This window comes from Narcine bancroftii, chromosome 1 (assembly GCF_036971445.1).
Source record: "Narcine bancroftii isolate sNarBan1 chromosome 1, sNarBan1.hap1, whole genome shotgun sequence".
NCBI lineage: Eukaryota > Metazoa > Chordata > Chondrichthyes > Torpediniformes > Narcinidae > Narcine > Narcine bancroftii.
The window spans coordinates 221,536,640-221,549,375 of record NC_091469.1 but is presented as its reverse complement, the minus strand read 5'-3'; the positions used below and the strand labels follow the sequence as shown (position 1 = coordinate 221,549,375).

The 12,736-nt window shown below is 38.1% G+C and overlaps 1 long non-coding RNA gene across 1 annotated transcript in view; it reads right to left on the bottom strand.

Moving 5' to 3' along the window:
- Positions 1-877: 877 nt before the first annotated feature.
- The window catches only part of LOC138739345 (uncharacterized), a 29,727-nt gene continuing 17,868 nt past the window's right edge, over positions 878-12,736 (bottom strand). The window contains exon 4 of the long non-coding RNA XR_011342190.1: positions 878-1,327. This is a non-coding gene — a long non-coding RNA (uncharacterized lncRNA). The remainder of the gene's footprint in view (positions 1,328-12,736) is intronic.

Here is a 12,736-nt window from a genome sequence, read left to right as displayed (position 1 = left end):
CTGTGCGAGTGCTGGTTAAACCATGCATGATGAGTAATGGGTAATTTGCGCATTGCATGGGGTTTCACGTAATAAGGTAAAGAGTTGCATTCATACCAATGATGGCATACCTGACCATGAAGTTTCGACAATATTTAATTTTGAATGTTTTTTTTAACCTTGTCTCTCAAGATGTAACTTGGTGTGCACCAATAGGATCTGAACTGTGAAGATTACCACAATTATAGAATGTCCTAGTTCAATTCTGAAATTGAGACTTTATTACAATGGAAGAATTTTGTTATATCCCTCTAACTTGTTAAAATTTAAAAAAACTCCATTGCTTTTTATTGCCATTGTGCCTTGTCTGCAAAGGTCCAAATATCAGTTACTGTACCCCAAGAATATTTTTCAGGCAGAAGATAAAAGCTTCTTGCAAGTAAAGGTCAATTCTAAAGCTCTATTGATTGTCTTTCTTAGAAGGGAACCCCTTTTACTAATAAGTTTCCAAAATGTGATTACAGATGGCATTTTGTACTTCTAAACACATGTATGGAGAAATGTGCATTATGTGCAAACAAGAGTTTCAGTTTAACTTTGGTATTTTGTGAAGATGGAAGGCTTGTAAGGCCTGTTTCTGTGATGTACTGTTCTATGTTAAATAACTTTTCCACTCATATACACGGTATCATAGTTATTTGAGTAATGTCAACTTGAAAGTGACAATGCTAAACATTTAAGGAATATGTTGTGTTTCCATAGTTATTCAGAATATTAAACAGATTTATTTGAGAAAGGAACTACTGCCAATAATTTAAAGTAATTGCATCATCAAATTTGAAATAATTTTTCATGTTAAATTCAAAGATGCACAAAACAGTAATGCTAATTTTCTTCTGTTTATTAGTAGTGATCCAAAGCATAAAAAATGGAAATGGCAACTTGTTTTGGAAAGAATGCCGAAGTTGAACAAAATCAAAGGTAATATATATTCTGTTGTAGGGTTTGGTTTAAGTTAAGCGTGGGTTCAGATGTTTCTGTGACAACACTGGATCAAGTGATCTGGACACATCTTTCGAAGCTATTCCTGTAGAATAACTTGACTGTTTGTTCACAGGTTGACTGTTTATCCTTTCTGTTGATTTCCAGCTCAAAACAAGCTGGGTGCCAGTGTCACAGTTCAAAGGTGCTGGGTTGTCCTGGATCTTCCTTTTTACACATGCAGGCTGTACTCCGGATTTGGAGTTTGTGAACCACCAGCTGTCTTTTTGTGAAGAAAATTGTGAAGAAAAGTGGGAAAATGTCCATCTGAAATAATTTTGGATCAGCACCTTTTGTTGTTATATCTCTGGAAAACAAAAATTAAAGTGACGTTAAGAATATATATGAACTTGGTATTTTGTTTTAAATGCAAACAGGTTGCAACCTAAACAAAAACACTTGTTTGTTTTGCAGTTAAGAGAAAGCTGGTCATGAATTTCCAGTATGTGTTGCTGGCAGGCAAGACATCCTGCTGGCAACACTCACTTGTAAAACTACCCCTACAGAGTAAGATGGTGTATATATGAGCCACAGTCATATAATCAAGACCACTAGTTTACAATACTGCATAAGGTTTTACCACATGGGATACGGGTAATGTTTTTTAAAAAATTAACAGTTTGGGGATCACATATTGTGAATCTTCTCGTTATTAATTAGGATCATTGGTTTATGATGACTAGATTTTTCAGGATTTTTTTGCCACAGATAATGTCCCATGGTTCTGCCCAGAATTGTGATCTTAGCTCTGATCTAATTGAGCCAGATTAGCAGATAACATAAATCATTACCACGGCATCAGACATTAGATTATTGGCCTCATGCAGCATGAGATTTCGGACCCATTGATTGTGTGTGTTTAATATGCATTGCAAATTGAAGTGAAAATAATCTATATAATTTTTCATAATCTTGATTTATGAATAGAAAATAGTTAAGGCAAAGTACACAAATTGTGCAAAATTAGCCTTTGCGCAGGTTTCCCACTTGATTGGAAATTAGATGGGACACTTCCTATCATGACTATGTTGTGTATATGATGATGTCAATAATATATGTAGTGTTCGTATCTAAATTGTTGGCAGGAATTGGACCAAAAGGTCACCAACCACCTGCAGCCTTTGTGGGCCCTTCAGCTGCTGAGCCCCTTGCTGGTCCTCTGCCTTGGTCACCATCATCTCTTGTGGTTTTCCTTCTCAATGGAGTGGGGGAGAGGAAATGGTGGTGGGGGTGTTCTCCCTGTTTCTGGTACCCTGAACTGGTTCTTTGCAATCCCTTATGATATGCTGCCTTCTTGGGCACAAACCCCCATGGTGGCATGATGAAAAAAAAACACCATTAGCTCCTTTATCAGGCAATTTAAAGCCTGCAGGGAGCTGTCGGCATTAGGACTAGGGGGTAGCACCCTTCCATGCAGTGCTTTGTCCCTGCTCCAGATCTCCTGAATTCGTATCAGTATGGGGAACCCGTATTTGAATTAAATGGTCCCCAATGGGATATCAACTTGTTTTAATTGTTCCTCAGCACTGATATTGTGCTCTTTTTTGCTGCATTTATAATTATCGCAGCACTTCTGCACCCAATGCCCAGGTTTGTTGTGATCGACAAGGAGAGCTTCCATCGTGGCAGGTGCTCATTAAACTAGTTGTGAACTCTCTTCCTCCACATTTTTCTGCTCCACCATTTCTCCCTTTCACTTTCCACACCCCTTTTTTTTCCACAGGGTGACAATGGCCATTACCAGAGGATATGCATTCAAGGTGAGTGGAGCAACGTTCAAGGGAGACTTCAGAAGTAGATCTTTTTTACACAAAGTGGTGAATGCCTGAATGCATTGCTGGGGCTGATGGTAGAGGGTAGTACAATTAGAACTTTTGAAGGACTTTCAGCTAAGCACATGGATATAAAGAGAGTGTTATCGATTAAGTTTACTTTCCATCTTGGAGTAGGTTGTCCAAGTCTCGCTACCATACTGCAGGGTGCTGATAACGCATGCATTGTACACAGCAGTCTTGGTTTTCATCTGTACAACCTTCATTCCATCCTCAGCATCACCTAGACAAACAATGTCCCAAATTCTGAGGCCCTCTCCTGTGCTGGATTTCCCAAAATGCTCACTATTTTAACATAACACAGACTGTGCTGGTTGGGCCACATCTGTTGCATGAAGGATGGTAGACTGCCAAAGGACATCCTCTATGGAGAACTAGCAATAGGCAAGAGGAATGTTGGTAGATCCCAGCTTTACTTCAAGGACCTCTGCAAGCATGACATGAAAGCTTTATATATCAGCACAGAGTGCAGGAAGGATACAGACGATGACCACAACAAATGGCAAGGTGGCAAGGTACTCTTCTTCCACACCTAGAGCAAGGTGAAAGAGTGATCTTGAGTCAATTTGAGGAGCGGAGAGCTAAGTGAAGAGCACAACGGATGGAAGACAAGAATTCAACAATGCCCTACATTTGCAGCAACTGGGACAGAGCCTGCCATTCCAGGAATGGCCTCCATAGCCACAGTCAATGCTGCTAAACAAACTAGTGACTACCAGAGGTCTACCTCTGGTAGGCTACCCATGGTCGATCATGACCGATGGAGGCCAAGAACTATGATCTAAGAGGAAGGGAAGGATTGATTGATGTGGAGTAGGTTTATATATCATGGACTGAAGTGCCTGCAGTGTTCTGTGCTCTATTTCATCTATTGCCACCCCCACCCCACTGTTTTCTTCATCTCCTTGGCAGCCTGTATGGCTGCTAACAAACAGATCACTTTCACAGAACTGGCTCACTACTGAGCCAGAAGCTATGAGTTCCTTCAGTAAGAATGAAAATGTGCTCCTAATATTTTTGGATGGGAAGAGACATCACCATGGCAAATTCATGTAAACACAACACATTCCAGTTTAGTGAATCTTTTTCAGGTGACTCTCAATTTGGCAATAGTGCAAAACATGTCATGTCCACTAACACTAGGTGAAATTCAATCTCCAGTCATTGATATTATGCAGCTAATGAGATGAAAGTTGCATATTTTTAACCTGAACAAATATCAGGTAAAATTTGATAAAATAGTTTTGTATTAATATCAGAATTTCCACTTTATATAAAATTCCATTTTGTGTTGTTTGATCAACACACAGTTGAAAGTAGAGGGCATGTGCATTCACAAAAGATTATTGCCCTTTTTAATGGAAGAAGTGGAGCTTTTCATGGACTGTTTATTCTCATCTTGAAATATTTTGTGTTATGACATGAATCAAGTCGCATGTACTAAACTTCCAATACCAGTCTCCTAGCTTCATAATCTTAGAACCAAACTAAGATGAATGTTCTTTTTATAAAATGTCAATATAAGTTATAAAATGTCAATATAAGTTGATCGGGTGGTATGGGATGCAAACGAACTAATATTTGTTATGTTTATTTGAGAACAATATTTGCTTTTCTTTTTCTTATTCAATATTTTTATTGATTTTTATAATTAGATCATACATAGATAATACAGTAATAATAGGTCTAAGTATCCAACAAAGTAGCTTTCCTATTACATATGGCTACAAATAACCTATGATACATTGAAAAAGAAAAAAAAAGACATACATGTAAAAATGATGCCAATAATCTGACCCCTCCCTTGTGAAGTTATTGGTTGAACATGTGTGTTCCACTATTGTAAGATGGGAAATAAACCAAACTACAAAATGAAATCTAAATAATCTTATAAATTATGACATTAATTAAGAAAAAGACCCCATAAACTTACAAAGTTAAAATTCATTTCAATAGTAGAATATCTAATTTTTACAAAAGTCAGGAATGTCATCACATCAGACAGCCATTGAATATAAGTCAGAGGGGCAACATCTTTCCATCTCACTAATATAGCTCTTCTATAGAGAACAATGGCAACTGCATGGGATTGTAGCCCAGACAAATTCAAGTCAGTTGGCTTTCTTGTTCCAAACAGGGCAAGAAAAAGATTAGGAATCAAATTAATATTAAGAACTAAAGGCAAGGTATGAAAAATAGTTTCCCCGTACATGGAAAGAGAAGGAGATGACCAAAACATATGAAACAATGTCCCTTCTTAAATCTGTCACATTTTGAAGAAATATTAGAATAAAATTTAGCCAATTGATCTTTGGAGAAGTAAGCTCTACATACTACTTTAAATTGCAATAATGAGTGTCAGGTACATAGAAAAGATGAATTTACCAATTTAAAAATAGAATCCAATGTAGCATCAGAAAATAATTCTTGAAAATCTTGCTCCCATAATATCCTAGTCTTGTCCAGGGAATTACCACTAGACAACAATAATGACTCATAACGAGCTGATATCAACATTTTATGATTCAGTTTAAAATTAAATACCTTCTCTATATATTTAATTCCAGAGAAAGCTTTAGAATTGTTGTGAAGCATTTCCAAATATTTATGTATGCAGCAATGAATTTTAGAATTTTGATAAAAAAAAGCTACCTATGATTGGATATAATGGGAAGCTTCAGACTTTTGTTTAACTTTAATGCTGGGAGGGATATCAACTTTCTGAGATCAAGAGAATCTTTATGACTGAAACTCAACTAAGGAGATACAGTGCCCTCCATAAGGAGCTACGATGCTATCCGGGCGTAACAGCATAGCAGTTAGCGCAATGCCATTACAGTGCTAGCAATCGGGACTCCCTGTGTCTGCGTGGGTTTCCTCCGGGGGCTCCGATTTCCTACCACCGTTCGAAACATACTGGGGATGCAGGTTAATTGGGTGTAATTGGGAGGCATGGGCTTGTGGGTTGAAAGAGCCTGTTTGTATGTCTATATTTAAAAAAATGTTTGGGACAGACACTTTTTCCCTTTATTTGCCCCTGTGCTCCACAGTTTTAAATTTGTAATCAAAGAATTCACATGTGATTAGAGTGCACATTCCAGATTTAATTCAAGGGTATTTGTGTTCATTTTGGTTTGACCATGAAGAAATTACGGCATTTTTTAAACATTGTCCACTCATTTCAGGGCACCATAATATTTGGGACATAGCAATGTACAGAGTATGTACATTAAAGTAGTCATGTTTCGTACTTTGTTGCATATCCCTTACATACAATAACTGCTTGAAGTTTATGATTCATAGAAATCACCAGGTGCTGAGAATCTTCTCTGGTGATGCTCTGCCTGGCCTCTACTACAGCCATCTTCAGCTCTTGTTTGTTTCAGGGGCTGGTTCCCTTAAGCTTTCTCTTTAGGATATGGAAGGAATGTTCATTTGGATTTAGTTCAGGTGACTGACTTGGCCATTCAAGAATTTTCCAGTTTTTTAACTTAGAAAAGCTCCTTTGTTGCTTTAGCAGTATGTTTGGAGTCATTGTGTTTCTCTAGGAAAAAGTGCCGTCCAATGAGTTTGGAGGCATTTGCTTGAATTTGTGCAGATAAGATGTTTCTATACACTTCAGAATTCATTTTGCTACTGGCCTCAGCAGTTACATCATCAATGAAGATAAGTGCTCCAGTATCTGTGGCAGCCGTACATGCCCAGGCCATAACATATGTCTGAGTTCTGTTTTGACCGACCGGTTGTACCTTGAAATAGATTCAAATCCATTTAGTATAAGTATTAAATCCATTAAACTTAAGTATGTTAGCAAGTCGTTTCACTCCAGATGCCTCACTATTTCTTCTCTAATGATAGCTTCAAGCATTTTCCCAATTAACAGATGTTAAACTAACTGGCAAGTAGTTCCCTGCCTTTTGTCTACATCCTTTTTTGAATGATGCTGGGACATTTTTCATCTTCCAATCCACTGGGTCCTGCTCAGAGTCTAGAAAATTTTGGAAAATTATCACCAAAGCTTCAACTATAACTTATGCCATTTCTTTCAGTATCCTGTGATGCATTCCATCAGGACAAGGAGATTTATCTACCTTTAGATCCTCACAGGGGATTTATCTATTTTAGACCTTCTATGAAGGTCTCAAGAGAATGCTTGTTTTTGCATAAAAATTGTGGAGTCTCATCCATGCAGTTAGGATACTTTGACAGGGTTTCACCATTGCATGAAAGTTTTTGTCCAGATTAAAAGGTTAATTGCAAAAATTATGACATTTCCAGATATTTTTTGCTTTTTAGTTCTGTTGTTTTAATCTGAAAATTTCATCACACCGTGAAAGGTAAATTCTACAAGGAATGGTTCTTAATTGTCCTTTCAGACAAGATGATGTGAGCTTTATAACATGTAAATTAGCACTACCCCTTTCAAATCTCTTACATCAAACAAATTAGAACATGTTACTTGCCTTCCAAGGTCAAGTCTTAATAAGAAAATCACATTTATTTTTTCAGGCAATACAAATAATATCTATCCATGTATATTGATTGTCTATCCTTCAGTTAATATATCACAAGTCTGTGCTGCCCAATTACACCTAATTGACCTACAACCTGGTACTTTTTTGAAGGGTGGGAGGAAACCGGAGCCCCTGGGGAAAAACTACGTAGATATGGGGAGAATGTACAAACTCCTTACAGTGTGGGATTCAAATTCTGGTCCTGATTGCTGGCACTGTAACCGCTATGCCAACCGTGCTGTCCAAGTCATGTTCTATTACAATTGAATGATCAAGCAAAGATAAGCAGCCTCATCGATTGTCTGGAGGACATAAAGTGCTGAATGGCTCAAAACTTCCTGCAGCTAAATGAAGGCAAATCTGAGATCATCCTATTTGCCCCCCCAGCTCCACCAAAATTATCGCCAATACTCTTGGTAACTTATCCATCCTCATTAAACTACATGCCAAATCCCTTGGTGTGATATTCGATTCCACCTTCAAGTTTGACAAACAAGTCAATGCAGTAGTAAAAGCCAGTTTCTCCCAGCTCCGCACTATTGCCAAAATCAAAATCAAGAAAGTTATCCATGCCCTCATTTTCTCCCGTTTAGACTACTCTCACTCTCTTTACACAGGAATTAGTCAGTCATCATTATCCTGTCTGCAATTGGTTCAGAATGCGGCAGCAAGGCTCCTAACAGGAGCTAAGAAGAGGAACCATGTCCCCTCTATTCTCGACTCCCTTCACTGGTTGCCATTGCGGGTCAGGATAGATTTTAAAGTTCTCCACTTTGTTTACAAAGCTAACAATAGACCAGCCCCCTTCTACACCACTGATCTCCTAAGTTCCCTTGTTCACTTCAAGACCCCTCAGATCGGCCAATTTAGGGCACTAAGATGTTCTGCACTCAAATCGGAAACTCGGGAGATTGCGCCTTCATGATAGCAGCCCCCCAAACTGTGGAAAAACATTCCCCCTCTCCCACCGCCCCCCCCATCAAATCAGCCCCTTCCTTTAACTCTTTTAAATCCAAGCTGAAGTTGTATTTTTACTTGCAAGCGTTTTGAAGTGATTGTTGATTGTTACCATGTTGTATGTACAATTCTAAACCTCAGGGCCTGTTTTATACTGCACTTTAAATAGCTGCTTAAGTTAAGATGCAATTTATGATCTGTACAGCACTTTTGTCAACACGAGTTGTTTTAAATGTGATATAGAAATAAACTAAACTTAACTACAATTGCCCAGATCATAATTTAGAATGAAAACTGGCCATATAATCTTATTACATTGTAGTTACATATTCCTATTGCTGATAACCCTGCAGCATCTCAAGTTTTGCATCTCCTGGTTTCTACTGCACAAATTGCCAATGAATATTTAAACTTGGATATAAATTTATTTCGTCCACATTGTTATTTATTCCTCTTGGTTGTAAAATATAAATATTTCCATAATAACCAATAAATTCTTAATGATTGTAAAAAGAATTAAAATCAAAAAAGTATCTTTTACCTTAATGTAAAAGTAAAATAAAATATAGCACATAATAAACGTTGAGGAACAGTTTTTGTAGATTTATCTGAAAGCTCTCCAGCAGTTACCTTAAGATAATCATAGAGACATATTTGTAAATATAATAATATTGAGATTATCTTTTGCCAAAAAGGAAACATCAATCATTGGATCATGCTGTAATTTTAATTTTACCTTAAATAAAAACAGGAAATATCGGATCACAGCAGCAGGTCAGGCAGAAACTGTGAGTTGACATTCAGACTGATGACTTTCCATCAGAAACATTTGTTGATCTATTTCTCTATCCCTGCTGCTACTTGACCTATGGAGTATTTCTAGATCATTTTTTCTACTTCAGATTTCCAATATCTGAAGTATTTTTTTGAATTTTGACTTAATGAGGCAAATGGGGCCAATTTATATTCTACCCTAACCTCACCTTTTTCAAATAAATTCCTTTTCCTCCACTCCTTTGCTATCTTAATATTCTAATGTTTAGGATAATGAAATGCAGACACAATTTGGATGATACCTCTCTGGATTTTTGCCAATTATCAGCGACCATGCTAGAATTCTGTAACGTGGAATGTAAATGGTTTGTGACCTCTTTGTTGCCAAGGACTATCTGCAGAACCTGAGACAAAGTCATCAAAAAGATGATCCACAAATTGGGCAAGTAGCAAGTTCGAGATTTTTTGTGAACACAGTTTGGTAAGGATTTAATTTTACCAAGTCAATCTAAGTTTGAGATTATAATGGTAGGCAAGGACAAGAAAGGATTTATATGGGATATGATTAGGTTGTTGCAAGAAAAGATTGATAAAGTTAGGCTATATAGGACAAAAGAGAAATGGGAGAAACATTTCGATATTGAATTGTCTTGGGAGGAATGGTCAAATATGTGTATTGATAGTGTTACAAAATTAATTAATGTGAGATATAGTGTGGTTAATTATAATTTTATTCATCAATTATATTTGACTCCTGAGAAGTTGAAGAAATATGGATTTAGTTTAACAGATTTGTGTTTTAGATGTGGAGAAAAGACAGGTATTTTTATGCATCATATATGGACATGAAAGAAAGTTAAATCCTTTTGGAAAAAGGTTATTAAATTTTTGAGAGATTTATTTACAATCAATTTGCAAATAGATCCAGTGATGTGTTTATTGGGTTACACGAATACTGTAACTTTGGGATTAGCTGATAAGCCAAAATTGGCATTTTTGCGGTTAGGGTTAGTGGTTGCAAGAAAATGCATAGCGACAACTTGGAAAAATGATGTGCCATTGAATATACAAAGATGGCATAATGAACTGCAATCGTGTTTATATTTGAAAAAGTTATGTAAAGAGTTGGCATGTCGATTAATTAATTTTAAATGTATAATTTTTTATAAGGCTTCGAGGGGTGGGGGAGAGAGTTAAGATAGTGTAACTAGTAGAGGGAAGGAAGGGGTGGGGGGATATTACCATTATTTTTCATATTTTTAAAAATATATCCATATTTGTACCTTTGTATTTTCTTTCTTTGTAATATTTTACAAAATTCTTAAATAAGATTTTCAAAATAAATGGAGCAAGCAGCTTTCACATACTCTCCCATTTTAGATGACAAAGGCTAGATGAAAATGAAAGAGGTGTATCTAGTTACCTTTAACACATTCGATAAAGGATCGATTTTTGTCTCTTACTTATGATGTGCTTTTATATTTGGGAGTCTTGCAGTACAACAGAGTGGTGCACTGGCAACTTTTTCTGCTGTGCTATTTTCAAAGCAAGGATAAAAACTTCATTTATTTGATACATTTAATGGTAAATATTTAACGAGGCCATGGCCATTTTGGCATTAAACAGGTAAACAGGCATTAGACTCAATGAGTCTGCGTTGACTATCAAGTATGCATTTATGCTAATCCCATTTCCTTGTCTCCAAATGTTCCCTTCAAACTTCCCCATATCCTACCACTCAGCGACAAAACAGTGGAAAATTACAAAGGGCAATAATCTCACCAACCTACGTGTCTTTAGGATGGAGATGGAAACCAGGACATTGAGGAAAGTGCAAAGTCCACATAAACAGTGCAGGGGGTCAGAATCAGAATTTATTGTCATGAACAAGTCACGAAATTCATTGTTTTGCAGCAGTATCATAGGGCAAAATTTAATTTAAGCCATTTTACAACAATAAATAAAGCTAGTGCACAAAAAGTCATAGTCAGGCAGTGCCTTTGGTTCACTGTTCATTCAGGAATCCGATGGCAGTGGGGAAGAAGCTGTCCTTGTGCCGCTGAGTGCTTGTCTTTAGGTTCCTGAACCTTTTTCTTGATGGTGGTAGAGTGGCAAGGCCTGGGTCGTGGTGGGGGGGGGAATCTTTGAGGATACAGGCTGCCTTCTTGAGATAGCGCCTCTTGTAGATGTCCTTGATGGAGTGAAGTCTGGTGCCCGTGACGTCACAGACAGGCTTAACAACCCTCTGGAGTTTATTCTTGTCCTGAGAGTTTGCACCTCTGGACCAGTCAATGATGCAACCAGGCAGAATGCTCTCTAATGTACACCTGCATATATTTTCTTCAGTGACATTACCAAATCTCAAGTCGTAAACTTTTTTAAAATCATTCATACCATGCTTGCATGGTAGGATGAGATAGCCTTTCTCCAGGACAATGAAATATATTTACATAGATATAAGTTAGGAAAGCAGTTAAAATATTAAGGTAGTAAGACATAGACTCTGAAAGTTCACGGTACATACTTATGCACATCTGTACTGGGAGTTCAGGAGCCGGATGGCTTGGAGGAAAAAGTTGTTTCCCTCTCTGAACAAAAGGGCCTGAGTGCTTTGGTACCTCCTTGCAGATGGCAAAAGGGAGAACAGTTTACATGCGGGATGCGTGGTATCTTTCACAATATTTATTGCTTTCCGCCTGCATCAAGTGTGGGAGATGTCTCCAGACTAGGAATAGGTTCCCTAATGATCTTTTCTGCTGACTTCACTATCCTCCGCAGGGTCTTACGAACTGAGGAGGAACAGCACCCAAACCCAGGCGGTGATAAAGTTGCACAGGATCCTCTCAATACATCCTCTGTAGAATGTAGTGAGGATGGAGGGGGGGGACGAGATGAACTTTTGTTAGCCTTCACAGGAAGTAGAGGCACTGCTGGGCTTTCTTGACTATGGAGCTGGTGTTAAGGAACCAGGTGAGGGTCTCCACCAGGTGCACACTGAGGAACTTGATACTCTTGACAACCTGAACTAGAGAATTGTCAATGGTCAGGAGAGCGTGATCTCCCTGGGCTCTCCTGAAGTAGACAGCCACCTCTTTTGATTTTTTTAATGTTCGGATACAGGTTGTTGGCTCTGCTCCAGTTCATTAGAGTCTGCACTTCATCTCTGTATGCTACCTTCTTGTTCTTACTGATAGGTTCTACCACTGTCATGTCATCAGCAAACTTGATGATGTGGTTTAAGCTGTGTTTGGCTGCACGATCATGGGTCAGCAGTGTAAATAACAGTGGACTAAGCATGCATCCCTGGTGGGGGATGGGGGGCTGTGCTCAGTCTTGGAGATGCTGTCTCCAATCTCGACTACTTGAGGTCTCCCCGTCAGGAGGTCGGGAAGTGTCTCCTCAAACATCTCTCCAAGTATAGCCATGGGAGAGCCTTCTTGTTGATTGCATTGACATGGAGGCTCCAACATAGATCCTCAGAGATCTTGACATCCAGAAATTTGAAGATTTTGATCCTCTCCACTATTGAGCTCTCAATGAGGACTGGATCACATTTTCCTGGCTTCCTCCTGATGTCCACAATCATCTTCTTGGCTTTGCTAACGTTGAGTCCAAGGTTATTGATGTGACACCATTCAA